Source organism: Lepidochelys olivacea (genome assembly GCF_965140295.1).
Source record: "Lepidochelys olivacea isolate rLepOli2 genome assembly, chromosome: 2".
Classification (NCBI taxonomy): domain Eukaryota; kingdom Metazoa; phylum Chordata; order Testudines; family Cheloniidae; genus Lepidochelys; species Lepidochelys olivacea.
The window spans coordinates 180,592,103-180,606,036 of NC_140412.1; the positions used below are offsets into that span (position 1 = coordinate 180,592,103).

At 44.0% G+C, this 13,934-nt stretch overlaps 1 protein-coding gene across 2 annotated transcripts in view; it reads right to left on the reverse strand.

Moving 5' to 3' along the window:
* The window catches only part of LOC311515369 (putative G-protein coupled receptor 141), a gene marked incomplete at its 3' end in the record, with an annotated part of 38,913 nt that overhangs the window by 4,812 nt on the left and 20,167 nt on the right, over nt 1–13,934 (reverse strand). Inside the window, exon 2 of one of the 2 annotated variants that reach the window (XM_084618356.1) lies at nt 6,214–6,431. The exons of the other annotated variant lie outside the window; for it this stretch is intronic. The remainder of the gene's footprint in view (nt 1–6,213; nt 6,432–13,934) is intronic. 2 annotated transcript variants of the gene reach the window in all.

The following is a 13,934-nucleotide window of genomic DNA, read 5'->3' on the forward strand; positions in this document are numbered from 1 at the left end:
TTCCCTCCCACCCAGGCTACATCATGGTCAGTGGTATTATGTGAGATCAGAAGCAAATCTCAAATCCTTCTCTACACTAAATGTCTTGTCATTTGGCTAAACTTTTGGGAGACAGGGGTTTTGAAGAACAGTAGCACAATGGCACATAGCCACCTCATTTGGATCATATAGAAGCCAAAGAAGCATCTATTAATGTTGGGGACCTTCAGGAAATCATCAAAACATCAGTATTTTGTTTCAGCAGAGGAGGTAGCAGATTGTGCTGGGCAGGAGTCCAGAAACTAGAGTCTTTCATAATAGTGATTGACAAAAAGATTTTTGTGATAAATTTGAGTATTGATGTTCCATAAATTCATAGATTACATTATTAATTATTATTATGTATTATTAATATGGCACAGGCCATAGGACTTCCCTGAAGTCATTCCTGTTTGAACTACAACATATGTTTTAGAAAAAACATCCAATCTTGATTTAGAATTTCCAATGACGGAGAATCCAAAGCAGTAACTCCTCACTTAAAGTCGTCCTGGTTAACGTTGTTTCATTGTTACATTGCTGATCAATTAGAGAACATGCTTGTTTAAAGTTGCACAATGCTCCCTTATAACATTGTTTGGCAGCCGCCTGCTCTGTTCACTGCTTGCAGGAAGAGCAGCCCGGTGGAGCCAGCTGGTGGGGGCTTGGAACCAGGGTGGACTGGCAGCCCACCATCAGCTCTCCGTTCCCCTAAGTTCCCTGTGCGCCAGCCGCCCAGCAGGCTATCAATTGCCCGGCAGTTCAGCTGTCCCTCTCCCCACTGCCGTGTGCTGCTCCTGCCCTCTACCTTGGAGCTGCTCCCGGGAGCCTCCTGCTTGCTGTGCAGGGGGAGGGGAAGGCTAATGTCAGGGTGTCCCCCTGCTCCTGCACCTCGCTTACCCCTTCTCCTTAGAGCAGGGTGGGGACATGACAGGGCTCAGGACAGAGGGAGCTTCCTGGCAGCAGCTTCTGTCTCAACTTGCTGATCTACTTAAAAAAGCTGTGTACTTAGAGTGCGGTCCTCACACTTAAAGGGGCAATGAGCATCTCTCTCTCACACACACACACGGTGTATGTCTCTGTCTCTATCTGCCATGCTGTCTCCCCTCCCTCCGTGCTGCCTTGTAGAATGTGAGGCTACATTAACAACAATGGGTTAACCTTTGACAGCTCAGCTGATAGCTAGTTCATCATTTAGCAGTAAGTCATTCCCTGGGAAATATCCCACCCTCTGATTCCACCACCTCAACCAAGCTTCACAATCATCATTGCTGTGTACAGCATTAAATTGTTTGTTTAAAATTTATACTCTGTGTGTGTGTGTATATATATATATTTTTCAACAGACAAAAGACTATAATATATATGGTGAAAAAAAATTCCCTGGAACCTAACCCCTCCTATTTACATTAATTCTTATGGGGAAATTGGATTCATTTAACATCATTTTGCTTAAAGTCGCATTTTTCAGGAACATAACTACAAAGTTAAGCAAAGTTAAGTTTACCCTTGGTAAACGGTTCCAATGGTTAATTACCCTCACTGTTAAAAAATTAGCACCTTATTTCGAGTCTGAGTTTGTCTAACTTCAATTTCCAGCCACAGGATCTTATTATACCTTTGTCTACTAGACTGAAGAGCCCATTATTATCAAATTTCTGTTCCTCATGTAGAGACTGCGATCAAGTTACCCCTTAACCTTAACAAACCTTAACCTTCTCCTTGTTATACTCAAGGAGCTCAATCTATTTAGCATATCACTATACGGCATGTTTTCCAACCCTTTAATCATTCTCGTGGCTCTCTGAACATTCTCCAATTTATCAACATCCTTCCTGAAATATGACCATCAGAACTGGACATAATATTTTAGAACCGGTTGCACCAGCGCCAAATACAGAAGCAATATAACTAGGGCTGTTGATTAAATGCAGTTAACTCACATGATTAACTAAAAAAAAAAAATCATGATTAATCACAGTTTTAATTGCACAATTAAACAATAGGATATCAATTGAAATTTATTAAATATTTGGATGTTTTTCTACATTTTCAAATATATTGATTTCAGTTACAACAAATACAAAGTGCACAGTGTTCACTTTATATTATTATTTTTATTACAAATATTTGCACTGTAAAAATGATAAAAGAAACAGTATTTTTCAATTCACCTCATACAAGTACTGTAGTGCAATCTCTTTATCGTGAAATTGCAATTTACAAATATAGATTTTTTTTAATTACATAACTGCACTCAAAAACAAAACAGTGTAAAACTTTAGAGCCTACAAGGCCACTCAGTCCAACTTCTTGTTCAGGCAATTGCTCACATTGTTTACATTTACAGGAGATAATGCTGCCCACTTCTTGTGGACAATGTCACCTGAAAGTGAGAACAGGCGTTCACATGGCACTGTTCTAGCTGGCATTGCAAGGTATTTACATGCCAGATATGGTAAACATTCGTATGCCCTTTCATGCTTCGGCCACCATTCCAGAGGACATGCTTCCATGCTGATGACGCTCATTTAAAGAGAAATGCATTAATTAAATTTGAGATTGAACTCCCTGTAGGAGAATTGTAGGTCTCCTGCTCTGTGTTTTACCAGCATTCTGCAATACATTTCATGTTACAGCAGTCTCGGATGATGACCTAGCACATGTTGTTCGATTTAAGAACACTTTCACTGCAAATCTGACAAAACACAAAGAAGGTACCAATGTGAGATTTCTAAATATAATGTGACAGGGTCAGGCCAGATGGCTACAGGAGAGTGATAGAAGGCAGATATATTAGCCCCAGGTTAAGTAAGTCCCTTTTCCCTGGGTAAGGTAACAGGGAAGGTTCCAGAACAATCAGGAACTTTCTGGAAACAATTAAGGCAGATGGGCTGATTAGAACACCTGCAGCCAATCAAGAAACTGCCAGAATCAATTAAGACAGGCAGGCTAATCAGGGCACCTGGGTTTGAAAAGGAGCTCACTTCAGTTTGTGGTGTGTGTGCGAGGAGCTGGGAGCAAGAGGCACAAAACCTGAGAGTGGAAAGGCATACTATTGGAAGACTGAGAAGTACAAGCATTATTAGTCATCAGGAGGAAGGTTTTGTGGTGAGGTGTTGGGAGGAGACCATGGGGAAGTAGCCCAGGGAGTTGTAGCTGTCACACAGCTGTTACAGGAGCCACTGTAGACAGCTGCAATCCACAGGGCCCTGGGCTGGAACCCGGAGTAGAGGGCGGGCCCACGTTCCCCCTATCCCTCCATCCCCCCCAACTCCCTACTTGATACCAGACTGTGGATTCACAGTGGACTGTGGATTCACGAAAATGGCCAAACTGAGGGCTGCCGTGAATCTCCGAGGCGAGCAAATCCACCAATAAGCGCAACACCCACCAAGGTAGAAGGGAAACTTTGTCACAATAGCTACAGCACTTGACCCAAGGTTTAAAAATCTGAAGTGCCTTCCAAAATCTGAGAGGGATGAGGTGTGGAGCATGCTTTCAGAAGTCTTAAAAGAGCAACACTCTGATGCAGAAACTACAGAACCCGAACCCCAAAAAAGAAAATGAACCTTCTGCTGGAACATCTGACTCAGATGATGAAAATGAACATGCGTCAGTCCACTCTGCTTTAGACAGTTATGGAGCAGAACCTGTCATCAGCATGGAAGCGTGTCCTCTGGAATGGTGTTTGAAGCCTGAAGGGACATATGAATCTTTAGTGCATCTGGCATGTAAATATCTTGCAACGCCAGCTACAACAGTGCCATGAGAACACCTGCTCTCACTTTCAGGTGACATTGTAAAAAAGAAGTGCATTATCTCCTGCAAATGTAAACAAACTTGTTTGTCTGAGCGACTGGCTGAACAAGAAGTAGGACTGAGGGGACTTGTAGGCTCTAAAGTTTTACATTGTTTTCTTTTTGAATGCAGGTTTCTTCGTACATAATTCTACATTTGTAAGTTCAACTTTTGTGATAAAGCGATTGCACTACAGTACTTGTATTAGGTGAACTGAAAAATACTATTTCTTTTGTACAGAGCACTGTACACTTTGTATTCTGTGTTATAATTGAAATCAGCATATTTGACAATGTAGAAAATATCCCAAATATTTAAATAAATGGTATTGTATTATTGTTTAACAGCTTGAATAATCGCGATTAATTTTTTTAATTGCTTGACAGCCCTAAATATAACTTCCCTGTTCCAACTTGCTATTCCTTTGTTTATACATCCAAGGAGCACATTAACCCTTTTGGTCATATGACTGCAATGGGCGTTTATGTTCAGCTATTATTTACCATGACTCCTAAGTCCGTTTCAGAGTCACTGCTTCTCAGAATAGAGTCCCCCATCCCGTATGTATTTTTTGGATTCTTTTTCGCTAGATGTATGGCTTTATATCATACCATACACATAGTAATACACACATTGTGTGCTTGTGCCCAGATCCAGAACACTCTGTATCAGTGACTAGTCCTTTTCCATATCTTTGTGCTATCTGTAAACTTTATTATTAATAATTTTATATGTTCTCCCAGCTCATTGATAAAAATATTAAATAGCTTAGGACCAAGAACAAATCCCAGTGGGACCCCTCTAGAAACACGTGATGATTAATGATGATTCCCCGTGTACAATTACATTTTGAGAAGTATCAGCCAGTTTTTAATCCATGTAAGATATGCCATGCTGATTATGTATTGTTCTAGTTTCGTAATAAAAATGTCATGTGGTACCAAGCCAAGTGTCTTACAGAAGTCTAAATTTATTACATCAATACTATTACCTTTATCAAGCAAATTTGTAATCTCATTTTTAAAAATCAAGTTTGACAAAATCTCTAAAACGTATTATAATCTGTGCTGACGAATGAATTAAGCGGTCTCTCTCTTTCTCTCTCTCTCTCTCTTGCAAGTGTCTTTGCAAAATTTATCCTGTGATAAAAATCTGTATCAGGACTGTCAGAATTGCCCTCCGTAATCATGTAGATTTTCATGTAATCCAAAGGTTGGACTCCGTGGAAGAGGCATTTATATTCTTTGTACAGCTGACTGGGACCTGTTTTCCCCTCTCAAAATTTCAATGAGAACGAAAATTTTCCTTTTGTGTTGAAGTTTTTAGTGGAAATTGTTTTGGTTTTCATAACAGCTGAAAACCCTAAACCAAAATTTTACAAATTATCGACAACCAAAAACCAAAAATTTTCATTTTTTTTACAAAAACCTGGAAAATTTTAAAAATAATTTTTTTCACAAAGATTTTCATTTAGTCAGAAAGCTATTTTATGTTAAAAAAAGTATGACAGTTTTTGACTCACTCTAATTATTTTTGACTAATTCTAATTGAGTATGCTTATAAAATTTGCAGATGACACCACGCTGCGAGGGGTTGCAAAAACATGGGAGACAGGATTAGAATTCAAAACGACCTTGACAAATTGGAGAATTGGTCTGAAATTAACAAAAATGAAATTAAATAAAGACAAGTGCAAAGTGCTTCACCTAGGGAGGAAAAATTGAATGCACAACTCTTAAATGGGGAAATAACTGGCTAGGTGATGGTACTGCTGAAAAGGATCCGAAGGTTATAGCAGATCACAAATTGAATACAAGTCAACAATGTGATGCAGCGGTGAGAAAGACTAATATCATTCTGGAGTGTACTAACAGCAGTGTCATATGTAAGACACAGGAGGTAATTGTCCTGCTCTACTTAACACTGGTGAGGCCTCAGCTAGAGGACTGTGTCTAATTCTGGGCACCACACATTAAGACAGTTGTGGAAAAGAGGAGGGAAGAACCTACAAAAATGATAAAAAGTTTAGAAAACCTGACTGCTGAGGAAAGGTAAAAATAATCTTGAGAAAAGAAGACTGAGGGGGACCTGATAACAGTCTTCAACCATGTTAAGGGCTGTTATAAAGAGGATGGTGATCGATGGTCCTCCATGTCAACTGATCATAGGACAAGAAGTAATGGGCTTAACCTACAGCAAGGGAGGTTTAGTTTAGATATTAGGAAATCTACCCCTGTTTCTATGATTCTTCATGGTGTAGATTGCAGTGACTGCAATATCCACACTCCAACAAACAAACAGACCCCTATGAAACTTGTAAAATAAATTTCTGCTTAGAGAAAACTGAAGTAATTAAATATATCAGATAGGAGAGTACACATTTACCATACATACCTATGATTTTTCCAAACAATTTTTAGAGATCTCTGTCACTTTTTCTGTAGTTCATTTACTGGATGTGAGCCGGTGGTCCCTCTGTGTGTGCCGCCATCTGACTGAAACTTTGCAGTAGAAATCCAGTCTATTGATGTAGATGTAGACAAAGGACATATAACTTGTCACTGGAATGATGGAAAACAAAGGAGACTTCCAAAAATGCTGTATTCTTAGTTCTGGTTTTTTGAAAATAAATAAATAAAAATGGGGGGGTTACACAATAGAACTTTCCTTACAATCTTCTTTACCCTCCTAGGTGCCATGGGCATGTCATCTGACTTACCAGATGCAGCATCAGAGAAAAAAGAGAGAACAAACCCAAAATTTATGCACAAAAGAGGGAGGAGGAAGGGGAGGAAAAGTGACCTCCGTATACCGGAAACCCAAAAGAGTATGTGTTAGGAAAATAATACCACAAAAAAGCAATGAAGAAATGTTTCTTCCCATACCAGAACAGCATAAATAAGTAACAGTTATGAAAAATGGCTGTACAGAAAAGCTCTTAGATTTATTTAAAATAAGAAAGAAAAAGCCAGTTGGATGCATTTTTTTAATTACAAACTTTGCTTTCAAACCAGTTACAAATTGAATCACAGAACAGATTCTGCTTTTCCAGACACATACACCTTGTTCCTAATCAGGGTTTGTCCTCCACACTTTGAAGCTCATTGATTTGTATCTTCATTTTGTGCAATCTAAAATAATAAAGATCCAGATTCCCAAAGGTATTTAAGTGCTTAGCTCTCACTGAAATCAATGAAAATTAAGTACCTGAATACCTTTGGGGATCTGAGCCTAAATAAATGGTTTTCAATTAAAAAAAATGTCATTATGTTACTTTCTCCTTTGGACCCTGTCGAAAGCGGTGACCCTGATCCTCAACTGCATTAGGGCAGCTTTGTGCCTAAAGCTTTTTTACCTAGTCCCTGGGTTTCCCTTGCATAAGGGGATGCTGAAGTGGTTTAGAGCCTCAGTAACAGCTTTTATATCTTTTCTGCCTCCCTGGAGTCAGTTCAGAGGATATGGGCAGGGGAAAGGACACTGGCATGCCCTGATACCTTAGTAATCTCTACCCCAATGACCCTTTGGCAGTACTGGATTTACCATGGCACGACTGGCGCCAGGCCCACGGTCCAAAGGGGCCCCAGCCTGGCCTGCTCTTCTCCATCCCCTGTTCTCTCCTGCAGGGGCAGAAGCTTGGTGTCCCAGCTCCTGGGGCTCCTGCTGCAGCAGGGCAGGCTCCACCAGCAGCCAAGCTCTTCTCACGCCTCTTCTCCCAGTGTGCCACGTTCCCACCCCTCCCTCTCCCAGCCGGCAAATAGCTGTTTGCCAGCGCAAGGGAGGGGGAGGAGTGGAGCCGCAGTGTGCTCGCCACTCAGGGGAGGAGGCGGAAATGAGGCAGGGGCAGGGCCTTGGGGAAGGGGGTGGAATCGGGGCATGCCCCCTCCAGCCCCCTGCCGTGAGCGGCTCAGGGCAGGAGGCTGGGAGCACCCCCACGACCCCAGCCCACAACCCCAGCCTACACCTCCACAATGCCAGCCCTTACTCCTGCACCCGCCACACATACCCAGCCCTCCCATGAACCCAGCCCTGACTCCTGCATCCCCCACACATACCCAGTCCCCCCACACCCGATGCCCTTACTCCTGCACCCCCAACATCTCCACCCCCACCACCAAACGGGAGCTCCTGCACCCCCCCCCCACAATTCCCACCTGCACCTCTCGCACCAAATGGGAGCTGCCCTAGGTAAGTGCTCCACACCCCAACCTCCTGCCCCAACCCTGAGCCCCCTCCCTCACCCTAACTCCTGGCCAGACCCTGCACCCCAACCTGCTCCTGCACCCTAACTCCCTCCCAGACCCTGCACCCCCAGCCCTGTGCCCAGTGCACTCCCACCCTCAGCTCAGTGCAGAGAGAGATGAAGAGAATGGGCTAAAACCAGGGAGAAGGTAGGTACCTGCTCTATGTGGGCAGGGACAGGGGGGGGATCCTGTTTACCCCCTCCCCAGCCCTGCTGCGCTTGAAGTTTACCCCCAGCCCCTCCCTTGCTCCAGGGACCAACCCTAGCTCCCGCCCCACTGTGCTTTTGCCCCAGGCCCCTGCCTTGCTCCAGTCAACAGGGACTAATCCTCCCCCCATTCCCTAATGTGCTTATCTTGCCCCTGGCCCCTGCCTCGCTCCAGCTGGGGACCAATCCTTCGCCCCCTCTGTCACGGAGTCCCTGGGCGATGCTCTGGAACTGCTCCCTATGAAGCCAGTCAGGACTCTGGGGAAGTCTCCTTTCTGTGAGCAGCCTGTCTTCAGGACACAAAGCTCACACAGCTTCCACCTTCCTGGGTCTGACCTTGGAGCATTCAGCATCTTCTGCCCCTCCGTGCACTTCCCACAGCGAGTCCGCTCAGGTGGGGCTCCTGGGGAAGCCAGAGGGTCCTGCACCCCAACTTCGCAGTCAGACGTGACTCTCAGCCAGCCAGTAAAACAGAGGTTTATTAGACGACAGGAACATGGTCTAAAACAGAGCTTGCAGGTGCAGAGAACGAGACCCCTCAGCTGGGTCCATTTTGGGGGGCAGGGAGCCAGACAACCACGTCTGCACTTCACTCCATATCCCAGCCAGCCCCAAACTGAAACTCCCTCCAGCCCCTCCTCCTCTGGGCTTTGTCCCTTTCCCAGGCCAGGAGGTCACCTGATTCCTTTGTTCTCCAACCCTTTAGCTCTCACCTTGCAGGGGGGAAGGGCCAGGCCATCAGTTGCCAGGAAACAGGGTGTTGGCCATTCTCTGTGTCCAGACCCCTGCACACACCTGCCCTCTAGGGCTCTGCAACAATCATACACCCTTATCCCACCCCCTACATACTTAAGAACTGCCTAGGGGAAACTGAGGCACCCCCACACTATTCAGAGGAAACATGAAGAACAGTCCCGCTTCGTCACATCCCCCCATACCCTGCTGTCAGGGTGGATAAAAATCAATGATTTTTTTTTAAAAATAAAAAAATCGGATTTTTTTAACTTAAATTGGATTTGTGAGGGGGAAAAACCTATCTAAAGATAGTTTTAATTAAGATACATTATATCTTATCATGGAATAGGGATTATAAATTCTAATTCTATAGTATGAGACAATATATTGATGTAATGTTTAAGAAAAGTTTTGTAAATGAGTTCTAATAGTTCATGGATTAGAGACCCAATTTTATGGGGTTCCACGGGCTTCTGTATAGATTATTTAGGTTAATCTTTCTATCTACCCAATGGGACGCAGTGCTCAGTCTAGAAGACACCATCAGGGATGCTTAATTTTGCAGTTCTCAGACTGTGGGTTTGTGTCTCTAGCGGTAACATGCTTGTTAACAGCAAAACTGTTTTTAAATAAATAAATAAATAATATATAGAGGTGAGAAATAACAGACCTCAACTCTATTGTCCCTCTGCAAATTTGTGTTCACAGAGTCAATCCTTTATCTCTCTCTAAAAGTGAAAAGTTTCAAAAAGTTCAATGAATAGAAGATTGTTGGGGGCAGATCTGGACAAGGAAAAGAAGTCTGGAGATAAATGTGAGAAGCGAGGGACATGTGCTTTTTTGTTAAAATATTATGTTTGCTGTTGAAGAAAAAAATCCAGAATACTTAACGTTGTTGTATTAGTTAAATAAAACAATTTAAATGTCTGTCTGGTGATGTTCTCCTAATACAGCATGGCAAAAAAATCCTCCAAATATTAATGATTAACCTGTTCAATTGGAGATAGTTCACCTCCCAATGACTTCATAAATATCTGCTTCAATTATCTTTGGTAAATGAAATAACCAAACAATCATTAATTTTCTGATATAGCTGTAAAACTCATCTGAAAAGTTTTCAAAATAAATCACTGTTTAAAAAAGTATAGTGTGTACCTTCTAAAAATGAAACCTACATCTATCTCTGAGTTTTGAAGAATATGTATTAAGGTTATAACAACCAACAAGAACTCACTTTTATGTAGAAAACCATGATTAAATCGAGTCTTCCTGACTCGTGATTTAACTCATGATTTAAATCAAATCCACCCTGCCCGCTGTGCTCTTGCCCCGACCCCTTCATTCCCCAGGGGGGCCCACAAATATGTTTGGTGCCGGACCCACAAAAAGTTAATCCGGCCCTGCCCTTTGGTGTAACGGCATTCAGCACCATTTAGAGTAAACCGCAAGTTCCTTTAAATTATGCTAGAAAACTGAAGGAGAAATCAAACGAGGCTTGAAAACAGCAAGAAAAAATTGCAAGAAGAACCATAATAAAATCTTATAATAAGATTCTTTGTCACTCATTCTCAGTCTAGAAATTTTAGAGATGCTTCTCCTACCCCATTCATCAGTCAGACTTCTGAAGCTTGACCTATTAGTCTTCACTCCCAGGGAGCCTCTAAGCTAACTACAGTACTAACCCCTTCTGTCCATTCCTCAGATGACCCTTGGATTTCATTTCCACTCGAAGCAAAGGATCCAACCTTACTACCCAACTGGCTTTTCTTTTTCCTCTGGAGAACTTTTAAAATCGGCATGCTATGGGTTTCCGTAGCAACTGGTATTCAGTCAGCGTAATGTTTTCTATCATATGCCCTTTGTATGCCACAATGGATTATCAGATTTAAAATCTGAACAATACTCTTTTTCCTTCTGTGGCTCCCAAGACACCTGGTCTTTTATTCTGTGATCTTTATGTCCCAGAATCCTTTGTGATCCATATCCCAGAATCCTTTGTGTTCTATATCTCAGAATCCTTTGTGCTGTTTCAGGGGAAAAAATGCTGTACAAAATAATGTTTTGCTTTAAAGCCATTATGCACATTATGCCAAAAGGACATATTTACTCTGAAGTCAACAGGGTTTCTCATGTGAATGAGGTCTACCCATGTGAGTAGCAGTTTGCATGTTGAAGCCCTCAATCCATATAATTTTGATATAGTTACAATCATCAAAAATATAAAAGTATCATTTATACATTGTTACAGAAAATTCCGTAAATTATACATTCCCCAATGCTGAAGCGATTGAGGCGTGTGTGTGTGAGAGAGATAGAGCAGTGAGAGAAGCCAGCAAACCACAATTAAGGCTGTGATTCTGTCACAGAAGTTGCGGATGTCACAGATTCCATGACTTTCCGCGACCTCCGTGACTTTCGCAGCTGCAACGGCCAGTGCGTCCGATCCCTAGGGCCAGCTTCTCGGGCACCCTGCAGCCAGCCGCACCAAGCGCTGCTGGAGTGGCCCCGGGGCCAGCCGCACCGGCCGCTGCTTAGGTAGTCCCAGGGTGACTGGCTCCAGGGAGCACCTGAGCAGTGGTCCCAGGGGCTGGCCCAGGGCCAGCCACTTGGTCGCTGCTTGGGCAGCTGGCCCAGGGAAACACCCAAGCAGCAGTCCCAGAGCAGCTGGCCCCAGGACAGCGGTTCCAGGGGCAGCCCTGAGGAGTGCCGAGCAGCCGTCCCAGGGGCTGCCTTGGGGCCAGCTGCCTGAGTACCTGAGCAGCAGTCCCGGGGCAGCCCCAGGGAGCACTTGAGCAGCGGTCCCCAGTGCCTCGGAGCAGGGATGGCTGGGGGCAGTCAGCCCCTGTGGCCAGTGCAGGGGCTAGCTGTTGGCCCTCTGGCCCCCACTGCCTGGTGTCCTAACAGCAGTGCCAGTGGCCCCAGGTGCTGCTAAGTTTTAGTCAGGGGTATTTATATAGTAAAATTCATGGACAGGTCACGGGCTGTGAATTTTTGTTTATTGCCTGCGACTTGTCCATGACTTTTACTAAAAATACCTGTGACAAAATCTTAGCCTTAACCATGCTTCACTGGCTGGGGAAGCTACAGTGAGAAGTGAGAATCTCAACCAGCAATCCACGGATATGTGGCTGGTTGAGGCTGCTTGGACAGTAGTGGACCTTGGAGCTACAGTCCTCTTAGCTTCTTAATTAGCAGCTGCCCACTCTTCATCCTCCTCCAGACAAAGGACTTTGCTGGGGTTAGAGAGAGGAGATCAGAGCTCTAAGATCTACTGCTGCCCAAACACTTATAGTTGGTGCCCTCTCGATGGATCACGGGCTGACACTCTGAAGAGCCACACCTGGCTTTCCAAACTGAGACTGCCTGAGAGATTATTTCTTGGGATCTGGGAGGGCATTTGTAGGAAGGGCTTTGAGAAGGTTTTCATGAGCTCCGTCTTTTGTGCTGCCTCGCGGCATGGACCCGCATTTATCCCCCCACACATCCTTCTCCTCTACCTCCACCTCTATCATTATTAAAGTCATCCCTCCAATTTCTCTTGCGTTGGGTGTCTCACTCCCACATGTATGTCCCGTGTATGTAGCTTCTCCACCCCCTCTGCCTTTCTGGCAACGATGAAGGTTTTTGTCAAACAGAGGCCACCTCAGGGGTGAAGCTCTCAGTTCTGCTCTGTGGGAGTTGACACTCTTCCCTTCTTCCTGTTCTGTCTCTGCTGCTTGATCAGCTGAAAAGAGTGAAGGTAGCTCACACTACCACACAAAGACCTGTAACATGACCTCACTGTGATTAGCCCATGTTGTGTGCAGTTATATGTGCAGTGCCTCAGGCCTGGTCTATGCTAAAAAGTTTTACCAGTAAAACTTGCCTTATTTCTGCACGTCCTTGTGTGAGTCCATACTCAGTTTTGAGTCCTGTCAGTAAAACCTGACTTTCTGTCAGTCAAGTTAAACCACCTCCTGAATGATTTAATCCCTCTAGCAGCACCATTCCACAGGTACAGTACCTGTCTATCACCTGTACCAGTAAAACTGTGCACCAGCAACAGTTCCCCAATGCCCCATGACAGGGACTGCTCTGGTCACAATGTTGAACTCTGCTGCATAGAGGTCACATTGACCGTAAACCTACCCCCCACCTCCTTTAAAATGCCCAGGATGTTCTGGACATGCCTCTCCTCCTGCTACACCCCCTTTGTGAGGTCACAGGATATGGCATCCTATAAAGCTGCAAGGAAGCCTTGTGCTGCTGCCTAGTCCTGGCTTTCCTTGGCTTGGTGAGAAGGAGCAGCCCAGCGTGGAATTCCACAGAAATAAAAACATTTTTGCAGATGTTTCAAAGGAGCTGCCAAAGCTGGGGCAGCAACAAGCAGCAATGTCAGGCCACGGGGAAGGAATGACAACAATACTATCAAAAAGCAAGGGAGGCCAACAGAAAAGCAAGGCATCCTCCCCTGCCCCATGCCACTATTACGTGGAGCATAGTAAATGTGTCATATCCAGTGTGTGTACAGAAATATGAGGTTTTGCAATAGAGCCTGGGCTATGTCAGTGTGTTATGTGCACCCTCTCGCTGGAGGGTGGAGATTCAGAGTCTGTCAGTGACAATAGAAAGTGTAATAATGCATGTGTGTTAAGAGGTGTGGCTCAGCTTTGGATTTCCTTACTTATATGGGTTTGTTACGAGTGGGTTTTGCCCGTAAGGAGCCTTTTGCAGGTTTCTAATGCAGTTGTTGTTTGTTAGAATATAGAATACTGGATTTGAAAGCAAGCATGCAAAGCTTTCACCATTTAGATACCATCTTACATTATTACATCCGTTGTTTCACAGTAAGTTAGCACACAGGATGTAATGTAGTTCTGTGGTATTATACAATGAGACACTAAGCAGTGGCATTAAAGGTTTTTTGGATTACATAGTCCTAGTAATTTCGGTA